The sequence below is a fragment of the Myotis yumanensis genome, unplaced genomic scaffold, assembly GCF_028538775.1.
Source record: "Myotis yumanensis isolate MYYU_CA2020_CCGP unplaced genomic scaffold, mMyoYum1.0.hap1 SCAF_3, whole genome shotgun sequence".
Lineage (NCBI taxonomy): Eukaryota > Metazoa > Chordata > Mammalia > Chiroptera > Vespertilionidae > Myotis > Myotis yumanensis.
The window spans coordinates 102,817,954-102,839,348 of record NW_027223754.1 but is presented as its reverse complement, the minus strand read 5'-3'; the positions used below and the strand labels follow the sequence as shown (position 1 = coordinate 102,839,348).

General features: G+C 40.7%; 1 pseudogene; it reads right to left on the bottom strand.

Annotated features, from left to right (window-relative positions):
- Positions 1–1,962: 1,962 nt before the first annotated feature.
- Positions 1,963–4,019, bottom strand: LOC139005141 (dymeclin pseudogene; annotated as a pseudogene).
- Between the last annotated feature and the right edge of the window lie 17,376 nt (positions 4,020–21,395).

Sequence of the window (21,395 nt, the reverse complement as noted above, 5' to 3'; positions counted from 1 at the left end):
AACTAGAAGCCCAGTGCACAAATTCATGTAAGGGTGGGGGCCGATTGGGGCCAGGCCAGCTGCGGGGAGGAGCCGTGGGAGGTTGGCAAGCCAGCCCCGTCCCTGATTGGGCAGGTTGGCTGACTGCAGTGGGCATCATAGCAACCAATTGTTCTGGTCGTTCTGGGGTCCCAGTCGCCGGTTTTTTATATATATAGATGCTTCAGTACAATCCTATGTATATGTATATGTATGCATGTAAACATGATAATATATAATATTGCACATATGTGAATATGTTCTAGAAATGGGCATTTTCAGCCCATTTGAAAATTTTCTCTCATTTAGCACTTCAATGTTAATAATGTTCCTCATTTAGATTCATATACAATGATGCATTAATTCTTTGAAAAATTCTTCCAAGGTTCTAGTTTTTTAAAGATAGTACAAAGTTACAATAAAGACTAAAAGAAGTCTGTTTCGGTGTCTGTTTAACACCCTTTGTATTTCTGTGGTGTCATTTGTGACTTCACCTCTTTCATTTCTGATTTTGTTTATTTGGGTCCTCTCTCTTTGTTTCTTGGTGAGCCTGGAGATTCATCAATCTTGTTTATCCTTTTAAAGAGCCAGCTCTTGATTCTATTGATCTTTTGTATTGTTTTTTTGTGGGGATTTGGGGGGTGGGTTTTTTTTTTTTTTTTGCTGTTTTATTTTGTTTGTTTGTTTGCTTTGTTTTGTTTTGTCTCTATGTCATTTATTTCTGTTCTTATCATTATTATACCCTTCATTCTACTTACCCTGGGCTTTTCTTGTTGCTCTCTTTCTAGTTCTTTAAGTTGTAGGGTTAGATAACTTATTGCCAGTTTTTCTTGTTTTTTTGAGGTAGGCCTGTAGTGCTAGTGTGAACTTCCCTCTCAGGGGTGCTTTCATTGTGTCCCACACATTTTGAATTGTTGTATTTTCATTTTTATTTGTTTCCAGAATGTTTTTTATTTCTTCTTTGATCTATTTGATAACCTGTTCATTGTTTAATAGCATGCTATTTAGCCTCCATGTATTTGATTGTTTTTATTGTAGTGGATTTCTAATTTTATGCTATTATGATCTGAAAAGATGATTTCTACCTTCTTGAATTTGTAGAGACTTAGTCTGTGTCCTACCATGTGGTCTGTCTTTGAAAATGTCCCATGTGAACTTGAGAAGAATGTGTATTCTGTAGCTTTGGGGTGAAATGTTCTGAAGATGTCAATTAATTCTATTGGCCCTGACTGGTTTGGCTCAGTGTTTAGAGCATTGGCCTACAGACTGAAGGGTCCCTGGTTCGATTCCACTCAAGGGCATGTACCTTGGTTGTGGGCACATCTCCAGTAGGGAGTGTGCAGGAGGCAGCTGATTGATTTTTCTCTCTCATCGATGTTTCTAGCTCTCTATCCCTCTCCCTTCCTCTCTGTAAAAAACCAATAAAATATATTTTTTTTAATTAATTCTATCAGATCTAGTGGGTTGTTTAGGATTGCTGTTTCTTTGCTGATTTTTTGTCTAGAGGATTTATCCAGTGGTGTCAATGAGGTATTTAAGTCCACTGCTATGATTGTATTGCTGTTGATCTCTTCCTTGATACCTTCCAGAAGTTTTTTTATGTATTTGTGTGCTCCTGTATTTGGTGCATATATGTTTACCAGAGTTATATCTTCTTATTTAACTGCTCCCTTTAGTATTATGAAGTGGCCTTCCTTATCTCTTTTTTTTTTCATTGACAGCAGGTTGGATATTTATTATTGTTGTGCCCCCCTCCCCTTTTGTACTATAATCGAAGCCAAGTGATCTACTAACAACTGGCACCGATGCTCCACATCCGAGTGTGCAAGGGAAACACACCTGTTTCCTGATCCTAACAGAAGATACACCAGGCCATCTCCCTGGTCTGTTTGCCAGAAAGAAAAAGAGAGAAGGTGCTTGGTGGCAGGGTGGGCAGGGCTGCCCTCAGTCTGAGTCCATCCTAAACAGCTGGATGTCCTGCGGGCTCCAGTACAGGCTGGCGGCAGAGCTGTACACCAAGGACCAGACATAGGGGATGAAGGACGCCTCGGGTTGCTCCTCTTCCACATACTTGAATTTCAATTCCTGAAACTTCTTCAGCCTGTCTTTGGACAGAGCAACAATTCCTTGCTTCATGATTTCCAGGACCCATTCCACCGAGAGCTCAGCTCCAGCCTGTAGCAACCTGGAGCTGAAGAAGGTGATCACCAGATCAATATTTTGCATTATGTCCTGAAATGAAGGATGAGTTCGAAATTGCTCAAAGAGATCTCACTTGTAAAGCAGTGCATACACCAGGTTTGGGTTGTGGTGAAGAGAAGTTGCCAGGCAGGAATTGATGACCTCTAACATCATTCGAATCACTTCCTCGATGACATTTAGGTCTTGTGCATAATCTGGTAGAGGAACATCATTGGAATTTAGGAAACCTCTCAAGGACTGTGTAGCTTGTTCCAGAACTTTGTTGTGTTTTTTAGACCGCAAGGAAAACCAACTGATGATCCTCTGGGCAGCATACTGATGGAGAGAACAGAACTGGGCTGACATATTTGCTAAAGCTGCCAAACAATTTGTGTGAAGGTACTTGTCTCTTTTCCTTGTCATGTTGTACTGAATGGTTCTTATTACGACCAGTATTAGGAGACTCCCCAGTGAAATTTCTGTTAAAACCCGTACTGAATACCAAGTAATATTTTTTAATATCACTTCCTGAATGGACCTATTGAAGCCATCATCTTCTGTAAGAATCAACAATATTATAAGTGCCATATACAGGTGGTGTGAGTTTCTTTCTTCAACATGATACAGAATCTCAAGAATTGGTAAAACAAGATTTTCCATATCTATGCGAGTCAACATGTACGTTCTAATATTACTATTCTGATGGAGCAATGTATACAATAGGAGAGTTGCCTGATCAGATGTCTGCTGCTCACAGAGTCGTGTAAAAACTGTTAAAATTAATCTGGAAAGCATGTGGAATTGACTAGGGGAAAGGACTGTTATCTTGTGTGTTCTTGAAGGATATGATGGCCTGTCTGTAGGGGTTTGGGGCATCTGCAGCATCTGTCAGGTTGGCCAGTACCAGCAGGAGCAGGAGACTCTGGTTGGCCAGAGGGGAAGAAAGTGCCGGCATGTTGGCCGCTTTGCTTCCCACGCCACCCAGTCCAGAGTCCAGTTGCTATGCCTGATGCAAGTCCATACAGCAGTCCTCCCCCATCCGACTGCTGAGGGAAAACATGGACGCCTGGAGGAGGTGGCTTTTCTTGTCTGATGATGTTATACAATAAAGTTTTCACAAGTTTGCTGGTGTATGGAAGACATCGACCTCACATCAATGACTAATGCTGTCGCAAAACTTCCTTGTGATATAGTTGACAGGAAAGGAAAACAACCATTGTTGATATAGCTTCCACTGATATTTCATATGTAAGGTCTATGAGTGGAATATCAGTGATTAACTGCATCAAACAGCAGACTAATTCTTCCAAAAGATCTTCTGAGTCAGAACTGTAACTGCCAGATTTTTCTTCATAAGTAAAATGAAGTTGTAATTCCTCTTCTGACATCTCACAGATGAACACTTTCAGCAAATAACAAATAATAAACAAAGCATTGTCTGTCTGCCAAATGAAGATGTGATTCCGACATTCTGCTGAAAGTTTTAGTTCTTTGGTTCTAGAAAGGAAGACCTTAATCAATGCACCAAGGTTTCCTGTTGAAGGATTGTTTTCAACTAAAGACCTGCAGACTGAAATAGTTGCCTCCTCCAAGAGCTTCAAATCAGTACTGCTGGTTGGTGCAGGGAAAGAAAATGAGAGAAGCTGATTCCAGAACGGGTCATTCTCAGAGACAGATTCTGTGCCTGATAACTTTTTTAAGTACTCATTTTTAGGAAGATCACCAATTCTGCTGCTGTTTGATCCCATCTTCTAATCTGGTAGACAACTTGTCCTTAAATCTTCATTTCCACAAGACAACCTGTCTCAGCCGACAGGGAGATCTGCTTCCAGCTCAGGGACAAGAGAGTGGCAGAGGCTCAGGCCTCCATGTTTCCGAGTCTCTGTGACTCCGGCTCCGGCTCGGCTCCCGCCAGGGCCACGTTGGTCCCTTATCTCTTTTTATGGCCTTCACTTTGAGGTCTATTTTGTCAGATATAAGTATCGCAACCCCATCTTTTTTTTTTTTTTTTTTTGCCTGAAAATATTTTTCCATCCCTTAACTTTCAGTCTGTGTGAGTCTTTTTTTCTGAGGTGGTCTCCTGTAGACATCATATATATGGGTCATGTTTTCTTATCCATTCAGCTACCCTGTCTTTTTATTGGAGCACTTAATCCATTTAGGTTTAAGGTTATTATTGATAGGTATTGTTTTTTGCCATTTTTCTTCTTTATGACTGTGCTCCTTCTTCCCATTCTATTTCATCTTTTTACAGCAGTTCCTTTAGCATGTCTTGCATTACTGGCTTGGTGGAAATAAACTCCCTTAGCCTTTTTTTTACTGTGAATTTTCTGGTTTCACCTTCAATTTTGAATGATAACCTTGCTGGATAGAGTATTCTTGGATTCAATCCCTTGTTTTACATCACTTTGTATACTTCATTCCATTCCCTTTTGGCCTGATGTGTTTCTGTTGAAAAATAGGTTGATAGTCTAATGCAGGGGTCCTCAAACTTTTTAAACAGGGCGCCAGTTCACTGTCCCTCAGACCATTGGAGGGCCGGACTATAGTTTAAAAAAAAAACTATGAACAAATTCCTATGCACACTGCACATATCTCATTTTGAAGTAAAAAAACAAAACAGGAACAAATACAATATTTGTATTTGCATGTGGCCGTAGTTTGAGGACCCCTGGTCTAATAGGAGATCCCTTCTAGGTAACATTCTGTCTCTCTCTGGCAGCCTTTTTTTAAAAAAATTAAATCTTTATTGTTCAGATGATTACAGTTGTTCCTCTTTTTTCCCCCCATAGCTCCCCTCCACCCGGTTCCCACCCCACCCCACACTGTCCTCATTCATAGGTGTACGATTATTGTCCAGTCTCTTCCCACACCCCCCACACCCCTTCCCCCCCGCCGAGAATAGTCAGTCCACTCCCTTTCTATGCCCCTGATTCCATTATATTCACCAGTTTATTCTGTTCATCAGATTATTTATTCACTTGATTTTTAGATATACTTGTTGATAGATGTGCATTTGTTGTTCATAATTTGTATCTTTACCTTTTTCTTCTTCTTCCTCTTCTTAAAGGATACCTTTCAGCATTTCATATAATACTGGTTTGGTGGTGATGAACTCCTTTAGCTTTTCCTTATTTGTGAAGCTCTTTATCTGACCTTCAATTCTGAATGATAGCTTTGCTGGATAAAGTAATCTTGGTTGTAGGTTCTTGGCATTCATCACTTTGAATATTTCTTGCCACTCCCTTCTGGCCTGCAAAGTTTCTGTTGAGAAATCAGCTGACAGTTGTATGGGTACTCCCTTGACTTGATTCTTGCGATCCTCTAGTCTGGTGTGGAACTCTGTATAATATTCTTTATTTCAGTCAGTGTATGCTTAATTTCTAGTTGGTCCTTTTTCATATCCTTGAGGTCTCACTAGATTTATGGAGGATCTCATTAAATTTATTGGCGGTTTCTAGAAAACTCTTGAAAAACCTTATAACCGTGGTTTTGAACTCTATATCCAGTAGTTTGCTTTCCTCCATTTCTGTCATTTGTGACCTGTTTCTTTGTCTCCACATTTTTTATGCTTCCCTGTGTTGATAGAGTGGCTTTGTGTGCTAGGTGTCCTATAGGGCCCAGTGGCTCAGCCTCCCCAATTACCTGAGGTGGACACTCTTGTTGCTCCCCTTTGTGGGCTTTGTGCACAGTCTTGTTGTAGTTAAGCCTTGATTGTTGTAGGTATCACTGGGAGGAATTGACCTCCAGGCCAATTGACTGTGAGAATCAGCTGTGTCTGCAGTGGGAGAACTTCTGTACTGAAGACACCCTTCTGGGGCAAGACTTGCTTCAGTGGGGCTTTGGTGCTAACTGAGTCTGCCTCCTGAGTGTGTCCCTTATGGATCTGAGGAGTTGTAATCTGGATGGTCCCACTCTGACCACTGGGTACACTGGCTCTTGGATCTCTAAGGAGGTGCTAATTTAGCCTCTGCCTGAGGCTACCCAGCAGGAGCTATGGAGAGATCTGCAGATTCCTCTTCTTTGTTTGGGGTTTGGAGGTGCCCAGATGAGGCTCAGCTGTGAAGCAATGCAAGCTGCTGTGGGGCCTTGGGCTTTCTTTTGGAAGTTCTGGGTCTGTCTGGCCCAGCTGCAGTTGTTAGGTAATTTTCAGATTGCAAAGGGCCAGGCCTTTCATATGCAAAAGCCTCTGCGCACAGCTTGGGTGGGGCGGGGTCTCAGGGGATCAACAGGGCGGAGCAAGCAGCTATGGCTGCTCCTCAGTCCTATCCTAAGAGGCCCCGAGTCTCAGTGTCCCGGTAATCGCTGCAAGCACCTCTGAGAGAAAGCCGCTTGAGTTCTGACAGATGCCGGACAGTCCAGGTTCTCCCCGTATGAGTCTGGGTCCCCAGAGACTTGCCTGGAACTGGAGTTCAGAGCAGTCGGGAGTTTGAGACTCCCTCCTGATTGAAAAAGACAACCGTGTCCTCAGTTGCCAGCCGGGAGTTTGAGACTCCCTCCTGATTGAAAAAGACAACCGTGTCCTCAGTTGCCAGCCCTTTCCACATGTGCCTCCATACCTCTGCACTTTACTTCCGCACCTCCTCTAAGTCTCAGTGTGCTTTTCTCTTTCCTTCTAGTTCTAGAATTTCCACTCAGCCAGCCTTCCTGTGGTTCTGGATGATGTCCGTTTTGTCTTTTAGTTGTATTTTTGAAGTTGTTGTGCGAGACAGCAATTTCCATTGTTTACCTATGCCACCATCTTGGTTTCTCCTCTCTGGCAGCCTTTAAGATTCTTACTTTGATGTTTTCCAATTGAGTTACAATGTGTCTTGGTGTTGGTCTCTTTGGGTTAATCTTGCTTGGGACTCTGTGTGCTTCTTGAACTTGTGTGAGTTTTTTCTTCCCCGTGTCAGGGAAATTTTCTCTCATTATTTCTTCAAACAGGTTTTCTATTCCTTGCTCAGCTTCCTCTCCTTCTGGCACCCCTATTTTGTAGATGTTGTTTCATTTCATATTGTCCCATAGCTCCCTTAGACTCTCCTCTTGCTTTTTACTTTTTTTCCCCAGTTGCTGCTCTGCTTGGATGTATTTTCTACTTTGTCTTCTAACTCACTGTTGGGAGCCATTATAAATCACATATACATCTCCAGCTTACAACAATAGGTTTCTGGCTCCTCCAAGCCAACTCCCGGTTTGGCCTGGAGTTAAAAGTTAACCTTGCGATTTAGCCTGGAGTTAAATAACATACCCTCACCCTAAGCACAAAGCAAGCTACATCTCCGCTGATAAGCTGCGACATTCCAAAGCCTGTTTCATCCTTAACGACTTCCTTTGCCCGCCCCCTCCTCTAGAAACAACATAAATACCAACCGCTGTAAAAATAAAACTGAGGCTTGATCAGAACTTTGTCTTGCCTCCATTTCTTCGCGTCTCCTATCCTCTCATTCCTTTGCAGGATTTGGTGCGGTGTACCCACGAAGCGTGCCCTGCAGGTCGGGGCATAACTGGCACCCAAACGTGATCTCCGCTCTCCAATCCTCCTCAGGAACGTTCACTTTTTATGTCCGGCCGGACCCCCTTTGGCACCACTGGGATCGCCCTGTGAGTCAGCCTGCTTTTTTCCTGGTCGCCGCTCTGCTTACCCGCTTTGCGAGTCAGACCTGTTGCTTTGGTAAGTGAATGCATTCATTTTGGATAGGCATTCTCTTCCCTCATTGCCTCCCCCCTTGTCTCCTGCCTCTAGTCCACTTTGAGCACTCTCTTGTTGTTTTGGGGAAGAGTGAAAGGTACCCGATTTCGGCGGAGAGAACTCCGAATCACTTAGGCTTGTCCCTTGGTTTCGTTCCACGTGGTTGACTCCTTCCAAAAACCCTGCGTTCACCTTGTCTTAGTGGTCTTTCTGAGAAAATGGGGACTCCAGCTGAGACTATGAAGTAAGTGTTTTTGCCTACTTTAAAGCTTAAACCGTCCACCCTAAATTAGAAGTAATCCAGTAAGAACTTGTGTCACTGTTACTCCGGGAAAACTCCTTGCCTACTTAAAAACGCAAGCCGTCCACCTTGTGAGCACTCATGGGGTGCCTGACTCCCGACTGGTGAATGCCTGAGGGTCCTAGCAGGTTACCTGCCTCACAAGGGTCCGAGTTGGCGGGTTATACCAACCGGCTGTTTACGTAGGAGGAGCGAGCTGCAGAAGCAGCTCCGAGGAAGGCACTTGACAACAAGTTTTGATCTGGGGAGCTCTGATCTAGGGGTCCGAGTTGGCGGATTATACCAACCGGTTGCTTACGTAGGAAAACACACCTGTGGCATAAACAGGACTGAAGTAGTCTCAGCAGAGAATTTCAACATCCAGACCTATGACATGTGGACAGGGGCCTCTCTTTTGAGGTGACGGTTGGCATCTTCCTCGCTGGTTCGTCTCCTTGTCGACTCCTGGGCTGACCTGGTACGGGGTTTATACGTCCTGGAGGCTTACGTGGAAGAGGCTAAGACATGGGTCAGGCTTTGAGTTCTCATGACCTGTTTCTTAAAGGACTCAGGGAGTCCCTCAAGGCGCGAAGATTTAGGGTTAAAAAGAAAGATTTAAAAGGCTTCTTACAGGACTCAGGGAGTCCCTCAAGGTGCGAGGATTTAGGGTTAAAAAGATTCAAAAGGCTTCTTACAGGACTCAGGGAGTCCCTCAAGGTGCGAGGATTTAGGGTTAGAAAGATTCAAAAGGCTTCTTGAAGGACTCAGGGAGTCCCTCAGAGCACGAAGATTTAGGGTTAAAAAGAAAGATTTAAAAGGCTTCTTTACTTTAGAACATCTTATGACAACCAAACTTTGGCTAAGATAACCTTGGGTGCTAGCCATGACTTTAGAAAGCGAAATAGGAAAAAATTTAAAAAGTCTTTTTCTATTAAGCATAACTTTGGGGAAAAATACGCCATCTGAGTCATTTGCTAAAACTTCCCCCAAAACAGGATATGTAGGGGAAAGGAAAAAGGAACACATGGCGATCCTATATGGACGCCTCCTCCCCAGTATTCAAATTTAAAATCTCCTTCTCGTAATTAAAAAAGTTTTACAAAATTTAGAAAATGCGTCTGGGATTTCTGTTCACGTGTAAAGAGAAAAGCTGGCTTGGAACTAAAAGCGCACATCATCCGATTTTGGACATTTAGATAGAGTTTTGAGCTAAAAATCTCTTTACAAATGTACAGAATAAAACCCAAGACTGATTATTTCCTAAGAAAAATGGCATATTTGAGCCAGGGAAGAAATGCAGGCTGGTTCTAACAATAAGATTGGTATATTTCCATAATAAAGAGTGATTTTTGAAATGTTAATAAAGCCTGTTCCAAAGTTAATCTTAAAAGCCTCAAAGAAATTTAGTAAAATTGTCTGTTATAGAAAAGTTACCAAAATAACTGCCTTAAAATAATAATTTAGATTTGAATCTCAAGAATTATTGATCTATATTAATTATAAAAATTTAAGTAGCCCGGTAAAAAACCGGCCCTTTGTTAATTGAAAAGGCTGGCCAAAACATTTCTAATGAGAAAAGGGGCTAGTTGCTTCCCACATGTAGCAAATTCTTAAAGAATGTGGTCAATTTACTCTTCCAGGGAAAACAGCCCCCCCCCTTCCTCCCCCAGGCCAATATTGAAACTTCCCACCGACTAGCAAGGGGCAAGAAGCAATGTATCTACAACCTTGTTTGTTGGCCTTCCCCAGAGGAAAAATTATGGTCGTTTTAAAATCAAAGGCTGGGGCCAGGCCTGCCTCGCCAGCCTCAAGTGTGGTTTTCCAAATCTGCTGTGAAATTTAAGACCTTGGAGTTTATACCTAGGTATCTTGAAGTGACATGATACTGAATTAAATAAGATCTAAGTGTACTTCGTACAAAATCTAAAGAACAGAATTAAATCTGTTGGTTGATTATGTCCTGCATTTTTTGAAGTTTATTCCTAAAAATGTTACTGATCGAGAAATGCTAAATATTTGACTTGCCAGCTAAAAAGTTCTAGTTAAATCAAATTGGGAAAAATTATAATTGTGGTAACTAAATGCCTAACATAGAGAAATTTATTTTTAAGAAAATCTTGTGCTTTCTCTGAAATAATTAGAATTCAAAATATGTTACTCATTGATCTGATTAAAAAAGAGGATAAATTCTGTGATCCCAACAGAAATTTTATATACAAAGATCAGTTTTAATTTAATTGATCTCTTAATAATTATAAAAGGTATATAATCTTTAAATCATATATATACATATATATTTGATGGTCTTTCAAGTTGGATTTCAAAACTATAACCAAGGAATGACTTTGGGACATTTCATGGGCCCTGAAATGTTTTCAAAAGTTTATTCTCTCTTCTTAAAGGATTTTTTAATAAAGCCAATTTAATATACTTGAAATCACATGGAAAGCTTTATCAAATATAAATTAATAAATATATTTTAGGTTTTTGCCTCTGAGAAAGGGCAAAACAAGTAATTTTGTTTAATATTTCTTAAAATACAGCAGTGGAATTTTAAGATGTAATTTGAAATAACAAAAGCTCCTCGCCGCTGCATTTTAAATTAGGCTGGAGGTGGGGCAGCATTTGTCCCTTGTGAATCAAAAGTTTACTAAATACTAAATTTACTTGCTTCGCTTTGCCTTTTTAAAATAATCACTTGAAATATATAGCTTTGCGACAGTATTTGTTAAAATCTCAAAAGGCAACCATGTTTCTTACATTTGTTGCTTGTGTGAGAAAGAAAGCTGTCTGGAAGGAAGTAAAAAGGTTTCCTTCAGATGCCTAACTAAAATTAAAAATCAATATATTGGGCCTCAAAAGCTAAATTAAATAATTTGTGTTTTGTCTCCTTAAACAAAGTTTATGTAAATTTACCCAAAAACTAATACCAGAAATTTAATTAAGGTCATTTACTGTCCATAACTTAGGACAAGTAAAGTTAAAAGAATAAATGCTATTTCAAACTGACTTAAAATTGGCAAATTGGGTTAAATGGATATTCAGGGGAACTTAGTTGTCACCTATTAAAAGATAAACTTTTACAATTTTTATATAAGACCTCCATCATTATACCAAAAAATACTACGCAGGAACCAATTCCTGGAGCTTTAACTGTTTTTACTGATGGGTCATCAAATGAGAAAGCTGCCTATCATACTATAAATTCTGACAGAGTCAGGGAAGCCCTAGTTCAGAATCAAATTGAAGAATTCATTAGAAACATGTATCCTCCCCTCCACTATCACCCTTTAGCCTTACCTAAATCACAAGGAGTAGATCTAGACACCCAAACCTCTGATATCTTAGAAGCCACACTCCGTGCTTTAAATGCCTCCAATCCATCCCTTGCAGAAAACTGTTGGCTATGCATGACCCTAGGTACACCTATGCCCCTTGTTATTCCAGATGACATCAGTAACATCACTTCTAATAATAATTGTACCCTCAGTTTGCCCTTTAGAACTCAACCTGTTGCATTCAACTTTTCCTCATGTCTACAAAAACTCCCCCAGAATAATAGTTATGATCTAGATGTAGGCTTCGTTAGCTTTGTTAACTGCTCTCCCGTTCACAATCACAGTTCCTCCCTTTGCCCCGCTCCTGGACGAGTGTTTGTATGTGGAGGTAATATGGCCTATACAGCTCTACCTTTAAACTGGACAGGATTATGTGTTCAGGCTAGTATTCTCCCTGACATTGATATTATTCCAGGGGGAGAACCTGTCCCCCTACCCAGCCTTGATTACATTGCTGGACACAGTAAGTGGGCTGTCCAATTTATTCCTTTACTTATAGGACTGGGAGTCTCTGGAGCTGTGGCCACTGGCACAGCTGGATTAGGAACCGCATTACATACCTATAATAAATTATCTAATCAGTTAATTGATGTTCAGGCTCTTTCAGGTACTATCAATGATCTCCAAGACCAAATTGACTCCCTAGCAGAAGTAGTTTTACAAAATAGAAGAGGATTAGATTTACTTATAGCAGAGCAGGGAGGAATATGTTTAGCCCTACAGGAACGCTGCTGTTTTTATGCCAACAAATCTGGAATCGTCTGAGACAAGATAAGAAAACTCCAGCAAGATCTGGTCAAAAGGCGAAGAGAGCTGTTCGAAAACCCCCTTTGGAGCGGACTCAATGGCCTACTCCCCTACCTGCTTCCTGCACTTGGCCCCCTTGTCAGCTTACTGTTAATTTTAACCTTTGGTCCATGGGCTTTTAAGAAACTGACAAGTTTTGTCAAACAGCTAATTGATAGCATCCTGGCCAAACCCATTCAGGTTCACTACCACCGTTTAACTACTATAGACCGAGAATGTGATTGTGATTGCCAGAGCTCCCTCCCCACGGGGACAGCATAAAGCCAGAGGAATGCTTACCTACACTCTATATAGAGGTATGGTATGGGCACCGTCTGGGTGCAGGGCAAAGCACTGCAAGGGAAGGTCAAAACAGAAAATCAAAATTTTCTCGACCGCCTCTGGATTTCTCTGTGAGCACACCTGGTTTGCATAGAGGTTGGTATCCATACATATATAATTGTTGGCTCTGCCTCTCCTCCCCAAAAGATACCAAGAGCCACCAGAGGTGAGATCTGCCGATCTCATGAGAGGAACCAGGTCACTACTCCCCCAGTCGGTTAATGCCCACCCTTAACTAAATGGTAAGGGAGGAATTGTTGGGAGCCATTATAAATCACATATACATCTCCAGCTTACAACAATAGGTTTCTGGCTCCTCCAAGCCAACTCCCGGTTTGGCCTGGAGTTAAAAGTTAACCTTGCGATTTAGCCTGGAGTTAAATAACATACCCTCACCCTAAGCACAAAGCAAGCTACATCTCCGCTGATAAGCTGCGACATTCCAAAGCCTGTTTCATCCTTAACGACTTCCTTTGCCCGCCCCCTCCTCTAGAAACAACATAAATACCAACCGCTGTAAAAATAAAACTGAGGCTTGATCAGAACTTTGTCTTGCCTCCATTTCTTCGCGTCTCCTATCCTCTCATTCCTTTGCAGGATTTGGTGCGGTGTACCCACGAAGCGTGCCCTGCAGGTCGGGGCAACTCACTTATTCGGTCCTCAGCCTCTTCTAGTCTACTGTTGAAACCTTCCATTGTGTTCTTCATTGCAGCTATGTCATTCTTCATTTCCTTTTGATTCTTGCACATGTTGATGAATTTCCCATCCAGCCTTTTGAGCATCTGTATAACCATTACTCTGAATTGTTTCTCTGACAAATTGTTTGCCTCCATTTCATTTATTTTATTTTCTGGCTATTTCTCTTTTTCTTTCCTTTGGAAATTGTTTCTTTGTTTCCCCATTTTTTCTGTCTCTTTGTATTTATTTCTAGGTACCGTGAGTTGCATAGGAAGGATCCTGGCCCTGGACAACCTGTTTGAGATCCAAGAAGTTGCAGCCCCTAGCAGTCCAATGGTTCAGGACTCCTTACCCCAGAGGTTGAGTCTTCCTTGAGTCTCATGCCTTTGTCTGTGCTCTGAGTTGTATTCCTTTCCCCCTCAGATCTGGTTCCTCAATTGTCCGCTGCAGGTCCTCAGGGTTGGTGGGGGCATGTGCACACTTCTTCTGATATGTGACTTCAGCATGGGTCCGGCTGCACAGGTGCTGGGTGTGCAGAGGTCCCTGAAGGGCTAATTCCAGGTGTGCAGGGACCTGGTATGCTAGGCCCGGTCACATGGGTTCCAGGTGTGGTCCTGGTGAGCTGGGTTCTGGCATGTGGGTTGTTGGTGCACAGGGTGCTGGCTTGGCAACTGGGCATGCCTCATCCCAGCACGTGGCATCCCTGATTCTCCAAGTCCCATTGCATGGAGTCCTGAAGTGCAGGGACCAGTTTCAAGGGCAGGGAGGTACAACATGGGAGGTCTCTCTAGCCTGCAGTCATTACTGGGAGCTGGCAGTAAGGGAGGGTGCCACTCACTGCAGGGGTGGCAGGCAAACGGCTCTCTGCGCCAGTGCAATGTGGTGTCTGAGGACAGTGTGGTTATTGGTGTGGCTGTGCTCCTGGCCTCCATTGCTCCCCCTTCAAGATGGCATGGTTTCCATGCCCAAGCTGCACTGGTATGGGAGTGCCCACCACAGTAGCAGAGGCTCCCCTTCCAGGAGAGCCCTATCCACCAGTCTCCAAGACTCCTGAAATATCTATTTGTCCCTCACTCACCCACACACACACGCCACACACCTCCACACACTCCCCTCTCACTCTTTTACTCACTCTCACTCTCTCCCTCACTGCCATCCTGCTGGCCATCAGATTGTGATGCTCTGTTTGTTTGCTTTTTGTTTATTGTTTTTAATAAACAAAATGCAAGTTTGTTGAAAAGAGGCCACATGCTAACTTGACTAACTCCGGGAAGGCCTATGTGGCAGTTTTGCAAACTCAAAGACCTAAAGTAACCACAAAGGTTGGTCTAAAATTAAAACATTTTAATTAAAAAGCAGTTTATGGTGGGTAGTCACACCCTACACCTGACAAAGTTCAATCTTTACCTTAACTGAGCCTATTGTCTTTTTGCATCTACAATAACATATCGTTGGATTATCAAAGCAATTTTCCTTTTATCCAAACCCCTCAAAGCACAGGCACCACTCTACAGAGACCATAAATTTCCTCATTATTATTGAGTTAATTCTTGACTGTTAATTATTTTGCACCCATCTAAGTAAATGAAGTATGTGTCTATCATTTTACTTTTTATCCAATCCCTGAGGTTGCCCCTGCTTTGCTCTCTCCTGCCTCTGTAATCCATCGCCAATGGAATGAATGTAACCCACTTACATTTCCCCTTTTGATTGTAATGTATAAAACATGGGAGGGGGGGACAAAAACGCCATTCGCTAGAGATTCTGCTTTCTGGCAATTGTCGACAGTTTGGCTCAAATAAACTCACAAAAATTCTTTACAGGTTTGAATGTGTTTGTTGGTTTTTTTACATTAACAGTTTCAAAATGAGAGAACAGATGCAGAACAATGGCAGAAAATGTTCTTTCGTGAAGAAAGAAAAACTCAGCACATTGCAATGAGGTACTACTCTGCTGCCACTTTTTAATACTACCCTAAAAAGCCTAATTTCAGTGGTTTCCTTCAATGTCTTTGCCCACATGTCTGAGCAGAAATGTACAGGGCACTGCAAAATAAGAAAACCAGCAGCTTTTTTGTCAGAAGAGGCTCATTTGGTTTGGAGCAGAGTGTGGAAAAACCTTACATTCAGTGGTGCTGTCAATAAAATTACTGGTTTACTTCAACCAAGCATTAAGGAAGAGGTCTTAAATCCTTCAACAAAATTTAATCATGGCCAAGATTTTTTTTCAATTGAAGTAATTGATTCTGGGTAATGTTACATAAACTTCAGTTAAATCCCTTAATGACAGCATTATTTATTTAAAACAGATTTTCATTGTTTATTTTGCATGCTATTTAAATATTTCCAAAAGGAGATTGTGTTCACGCCAAATAGCCACTATGATGACAATAGTCCATCCAATGCTATGGCCAAAAAACATTTTTTGTTTTAATTAGAAAGATCCTGTGTCTCAAAAGGCCACTTCTAATAAAATATCTCCATTTCTTGGGAAAAGGTAATAAGAAGTCCAGAAAATTAATTTAAAAAAAACATATGAGACAAAAACCCATACCATTTGATGATTATTTTTGAATTGCCATGACCAGAGATGGACTTACTGAAAGGTGAATAAAGCCTCACATGCAGGACCTCTATGAACACTGGGAGTGGCCAGGGGTTAGCTCTTTCTCTCACCTCAGGTTGTTGCAAATCCAAAAATTTGGGAACAGAACTTGTTATGTGAGAGAATAAGGAAAAATAGGAATACCAACCCTAAGTTGTACTCCTCTCTCCTGCCCCTCTGCCATTGCTTCCCAAATTCAATGCTATTGTCTCATTAGCAGTACAGTGCTCAGTTCCTATCCCATCTCCTTATCATGATCCAAATTCCAATGATAATATTGAAGAAGGGAAATATATTTAAAATGATATAGATTTTTATGCTAGAGCTTGTCTCACTTCTTCTGAGTAAATGCTCAGAACCAATTCAGTCTAGTTTTTCTCTGTATTTTGGTTAAATCTTACTTCAATTTTTTGTTTAGCCAGAGTTTTATCAGGACTAGCATGTGGAATCCTATTTATACTTAAAAGATTGCATGAAAAAAATAGCTTTAAAAAAGACATTTCAACTTAACTATCAAGGGGGAAATCTTTGACTAAACTCAATAAAGAAATAACCACAGAGATGATAGGAAAAAGCCCAAGAGATGGCACCATGATTCTCAATAAACCAGGTAGAGATAATGGCTAGGAAAGCAGGTGAGTCAAAGACTGGGCCAGAAAACAAGCTCCTGGTCTCCCATTTCTGCCCCAGAGGATTTATAGGATTCTGGCTTCAGAGTTCTACAAGCCAAGGCATCTTTTAACCCCAGCTCAGCCACAATTTCTGCACAGCTTTAGGCCAGTTACCCAATTTGAAACTTAAATTCCTTAGTAAATTAGGAGAAATAACAACTACCTCAAAGAATTGCAGGAAGTATTAAATAAATTAAGGTAAGTGGAGCATCTAATATAGTATTTACACAATAACAACTTCTCAAAATATTCCCATTCTTGGCTCTTTGCCATTAACTCTTCTCCCAATTTCATGTGCAAGTGCTTTAGTTACCAGGTTGTGAACCTCTCACAGAGTAACAATAATCTGCCACATAAAGACAGAAGACAATAAAACATTTTATGTTTTAAAGCTAACAGATTATTTAATTGTGCACACATTTATATGTAGATTTTTTCTTAATATATTTATAGCTTTACCTTGGTCACAAAAAATAGCACATATCTGAAATATGTAAAATTAAATCACAATTTTCTAAATAAAGTCACATCTTCAGTTTTGTTTGTTTTGTTTTTTTATCTGACTTTCAACTTTAAAATTCCCAGGAATTACAAAAGAGGAGGTAGAGCTGCTCAACTATCAAGAATTCGTATTGATTGCCCAACTGGCATGGCTCTGTGGTTGAGCAGTGATCTATAAACCAGAAGGTCACAGTTTGATTCCTGGTCAGGGCACATGCCCAGGTTGTGGGCTCAATCCCCAGTGGGAGGCATGCAGGAGGCAGTTGATCAATGATTCCCTCTCATTATTGATGTTTCTCTCTCTCTCTCTCCTTCTCCTTTCCTCTCTGAAATCAATAAAAATATATTCAAAAACAAATTCATATTGAGTGATTCCAAGGAACAGTAGAAATCCTGTACAGAATTCAAGTTTTGACTGCCAGATTTTTAACTCCTGGGCACAGTTCTCATGTATAACTTAGCTTAGGCACAGCAGAATCATAGGATTTAAAACACTTTGTCCCTTACTATGTAAAATATTAATGGAAAATCCAGACAAGTCATAAGTTGTTATAAAGAAACTAGAAAACAAAAATATATTTGCAAAATGGCAGGGAGACATTTTTAAACCAAGAGTGGAAAAGAAGGAATGATGGCTGTTTTATTAATATCGGTGAATGGAACCTTCCTAGGTCCTTCACACTCATTCCCTTCTTCCAATATCTTCTGTACCAACATTCCCTAAGAACTAATGAGAACAGGCTGACAGATGTCATAAGGGAGCAGTGTTGAGGGACTGGGTGAAAAAGGTGAAGGGATTTAAAAAATAAAAAGACACAGACAACAGCATGGTGATCGCCAGAGGGAAAAGGAGGTTGATGTGTGAAATGATTTCTTTTTTTGGTTTTTATGATTTCTTATAATTTCACAAAGTTTAATGAATACTTAAAAATATCTGCCCTGGCTGGTGTGTTCCATGGTTAGAGCATTGGTACACACACTGCAGGGTCGAGGGTTCGATTCCCTGACAAGGTCAAGGGCTCCTACCTGGGTTGAGGTTTGCTGTGAAGGAGGCAGCCAGTAAATGTGTCCCCCGCTCTCTTCTCCTCCCCTTCCTCTCCCTCTCTTTTCCACTCTCTCTGAAAAGCTATGGGGGAAAAATATCCTCAGGTGGGGATCAAAAAATAAAACAAAAATATCTAATGACAAAACAAAAACCTCCTACTGCTATAGAATCTATACCTTAGAGCAGGGGTGGGGAACATCTGGCCCACAGGCCATATGAGGCCCGTTAAATAATTTGGTCTGACCCTGCCAGGGCATTAGGGATGAATTAATTAAATGATTGACCAAATATAGCAGGCTAATTTTTAAGATAATAATTTTGTATGGCCCGCAAATAATGTTATAAATATCCAAATGACCTTTGGCAGAAAAACTCTACCTTACAGGAGGGAAATAAATAAGAGAAACAAGTAAATTCAATTATTTAGAAGATGATTATTACTAGCATTATGATGAATAATAATACAGTGGAAGGAATAAGAAGGATTGTATGCAGTTACAAATATAAACAGAGTATTCAAAGAATCCCTCACTTAGAAAATGCCATTTGAGCAAAAACATGGAGTTGAAGGAGCATTTCAACTAGTGCAAAAGCTCAAAAGCAAAGACACACCAAGAGTACTTAAGATTTGGCATGAGAGCCAGCAAAGCTGGTAGATGGAGCAATGGGAGATGAGGTCAGAGAACTGGAGGTGGAACAGAGGACATTTCTTGTAAATGAGTTGAAGAACTATTACATAGTTTTTGGCAGAGGAGTGGCAATATCTGACTCAGATTTAATGGAATCACTCTGAGTTTTCTGTGGAAAAGAGATTGAATGACAATGAGAAAGATTGAAACAGAAAGCCCAGTTAGTCTCTACCACAATAATCTAGGTACTCAAGTGATCATGGTTAGGATCAGGCTAAGAGAATAAGAAGTTATTGGATTGTGGAAATACTGAGTGGCCATATTATTATGACCACCTGATCTTTGAAGTTGCTAGAGGTTCAGACCACTATAAATATGGAAGGAGGTTGTTTACCACAACAGTAGAAGTGATCTTTTTCTGAAGATATGGGTAAACAATGCGATTTAACAGCCTTTGAATATGAGATATATTTGAACATGAGTGGCCAGATTATTATGACCACCCCATCAGTATTTCGTTGGGCCACCTTTTGCCTTCAATACTGCAGCTATTCTTCTTGGCATTGACTCCACTAGATGTTAAAAGGTGATGCGAGGAATCTGACAGCATGCCTGATGAATAGCACTCTCCAGTTCTGTGAGATTTGATGGTTGTGGAACCAGCTGCCTGATGGCTCTTTTAACTTCATCCCACAAATGCTCAATTGGATTGAGATCTGGTGATTGTGGGGGTCACCTAAGCAAGGTAAAGTCTCCCTCATGTTCTTGAAACTACTCCTTCACAATACGAGCACCATGGCATGGTGCATTGTCTTGTTGGAAGAAGCCATCTCCATTGGGATACGCCATCAACATGATAGGATGAAGTAATGATACTTAGGTATGTTGTGCTATTCAGACATTGTTCCACATGAATTAAAGGGCCCAAATCATGCCAGGAAAACATGCCCCAAACCATAACACTGCCCCCACCAGCTTGAAGGGTTGTACTCATGCATGTGGGGTGCATGCTTTCATGCTGTTTCCGCCAAATTCTCACTCTGCCATCTGCATGATGCAACTGGAAACGTGATTCATCAGACAACATGACTTTTTTCCAATGCTCGACTGTCCAATCCTTGTGTTCCTATGCAAATTGGAGACATTTTATCTTGGTAACTGCAGACAGCAAACGTGTTCAAACAGGCCTTCAGCTTCCATATCCCATATAATGCCGTTTACGGCTAATTTTCCTACAAACGTCAGGTAGTCATAATAATCTGGCCACTCATGTTCAAATATATCTCACATTCAAAGGCTGTTAAATCGCGTTGTTTACTCATATATTCAGAAAAAAAATCACTTCTACTGTCATGGTAAACAACCTGCTTCCCTATTTATAATGGTCTGGCCCTCTAGCAACTTCAGCGTGAAATTATAGCTAATTTGCCTACAAATGTCAGGTGGTCATAATAATCTGGCCACTCAGTGTGTGTATGTGTGTGTGTGTGTGTGTGTGTATATATATATATATATATATATATATATATATATATATCAATTCAACTGATTCTTTTTCTATAGCTATGTGGCTTTAATCTACCACCAAGGGGTCTCTGATGGTCTCCTTTGCCCTTCAGCCCATCCTAAATAATTCTTCCTTTCCTCACAGGTTTGAGACAGAACAGATACTTCCACTGCTGATTCCATCTGTGATTTAAGATTTCCTCCATACTTTATTTAGATAACTATTCAACAATACTGTGAAAGCTAAAGCCTGGTAAGGGACAAGCAGAAAAATCTTAAAGAGACTGAATTATCCTGGAAATAATTTAGAATGTTAAAATCACATGCAAAAAATCTCTTGAAGTACATAGGGAAACCAGCTGTGGCTGAAACATTGCCACTATTAAGTCTACTATTTGGTGTGAGGTATTTGCATAATTGCTACTTTAAATGATCAAATTGTTCCCTGCATTTATTATTGAACTAATGCATTTCAGCTGCTGTATCTTGTGCTTTACAAATCACTGGGAGCTTGAGACATCCATGGTCATATGAAGAGCCAAAAAAAGATGTCAATTTCATTCCTCAAATTAAAAACTGATATTGTTAGGAACAAACATAAATATGATGAGCAAAGAAGCAAGCCACTAAGCTAGCCTTGCCTGCAGATCGATAGTTTCACCTAGGGACAAGCTCTAACAAGGAGCAATAGAAGAACACTGTTCTAAAGTCTGAAAAGGCAAATCTTCAAGTCTGAACAATTTGTTGCAGATTCCCAGATGATTATTTCCAGACAACCTTACTATTAGATGACAATTCTAGCATTTGTGTGGGTAAAGACTTATTCTAATGCTCAGTAATTAAAGACACACACTGTGTATCCTGCCTGCTAGTGCACATTCTAAATATGAGGAGTAAAAAATATGTATATGTTAATGGAATTACTTTTTTTTTTTGCAAAACAATCAGAAAACATTTATTATATGGAAATGTATACATCCTACTATTAAAAAAAACAAAGTAGCAAATCTGCTGGTGCCATAATTTAACTTGTTCACTGGGACAGACTAATGCTCAATACCACTTGGTGTGTGATTTCAAGTTTGATGAGCTTTTAACTTTTTTACCCCACTTCTAAAACCCTATGAGGAATTCAGAATAGCACA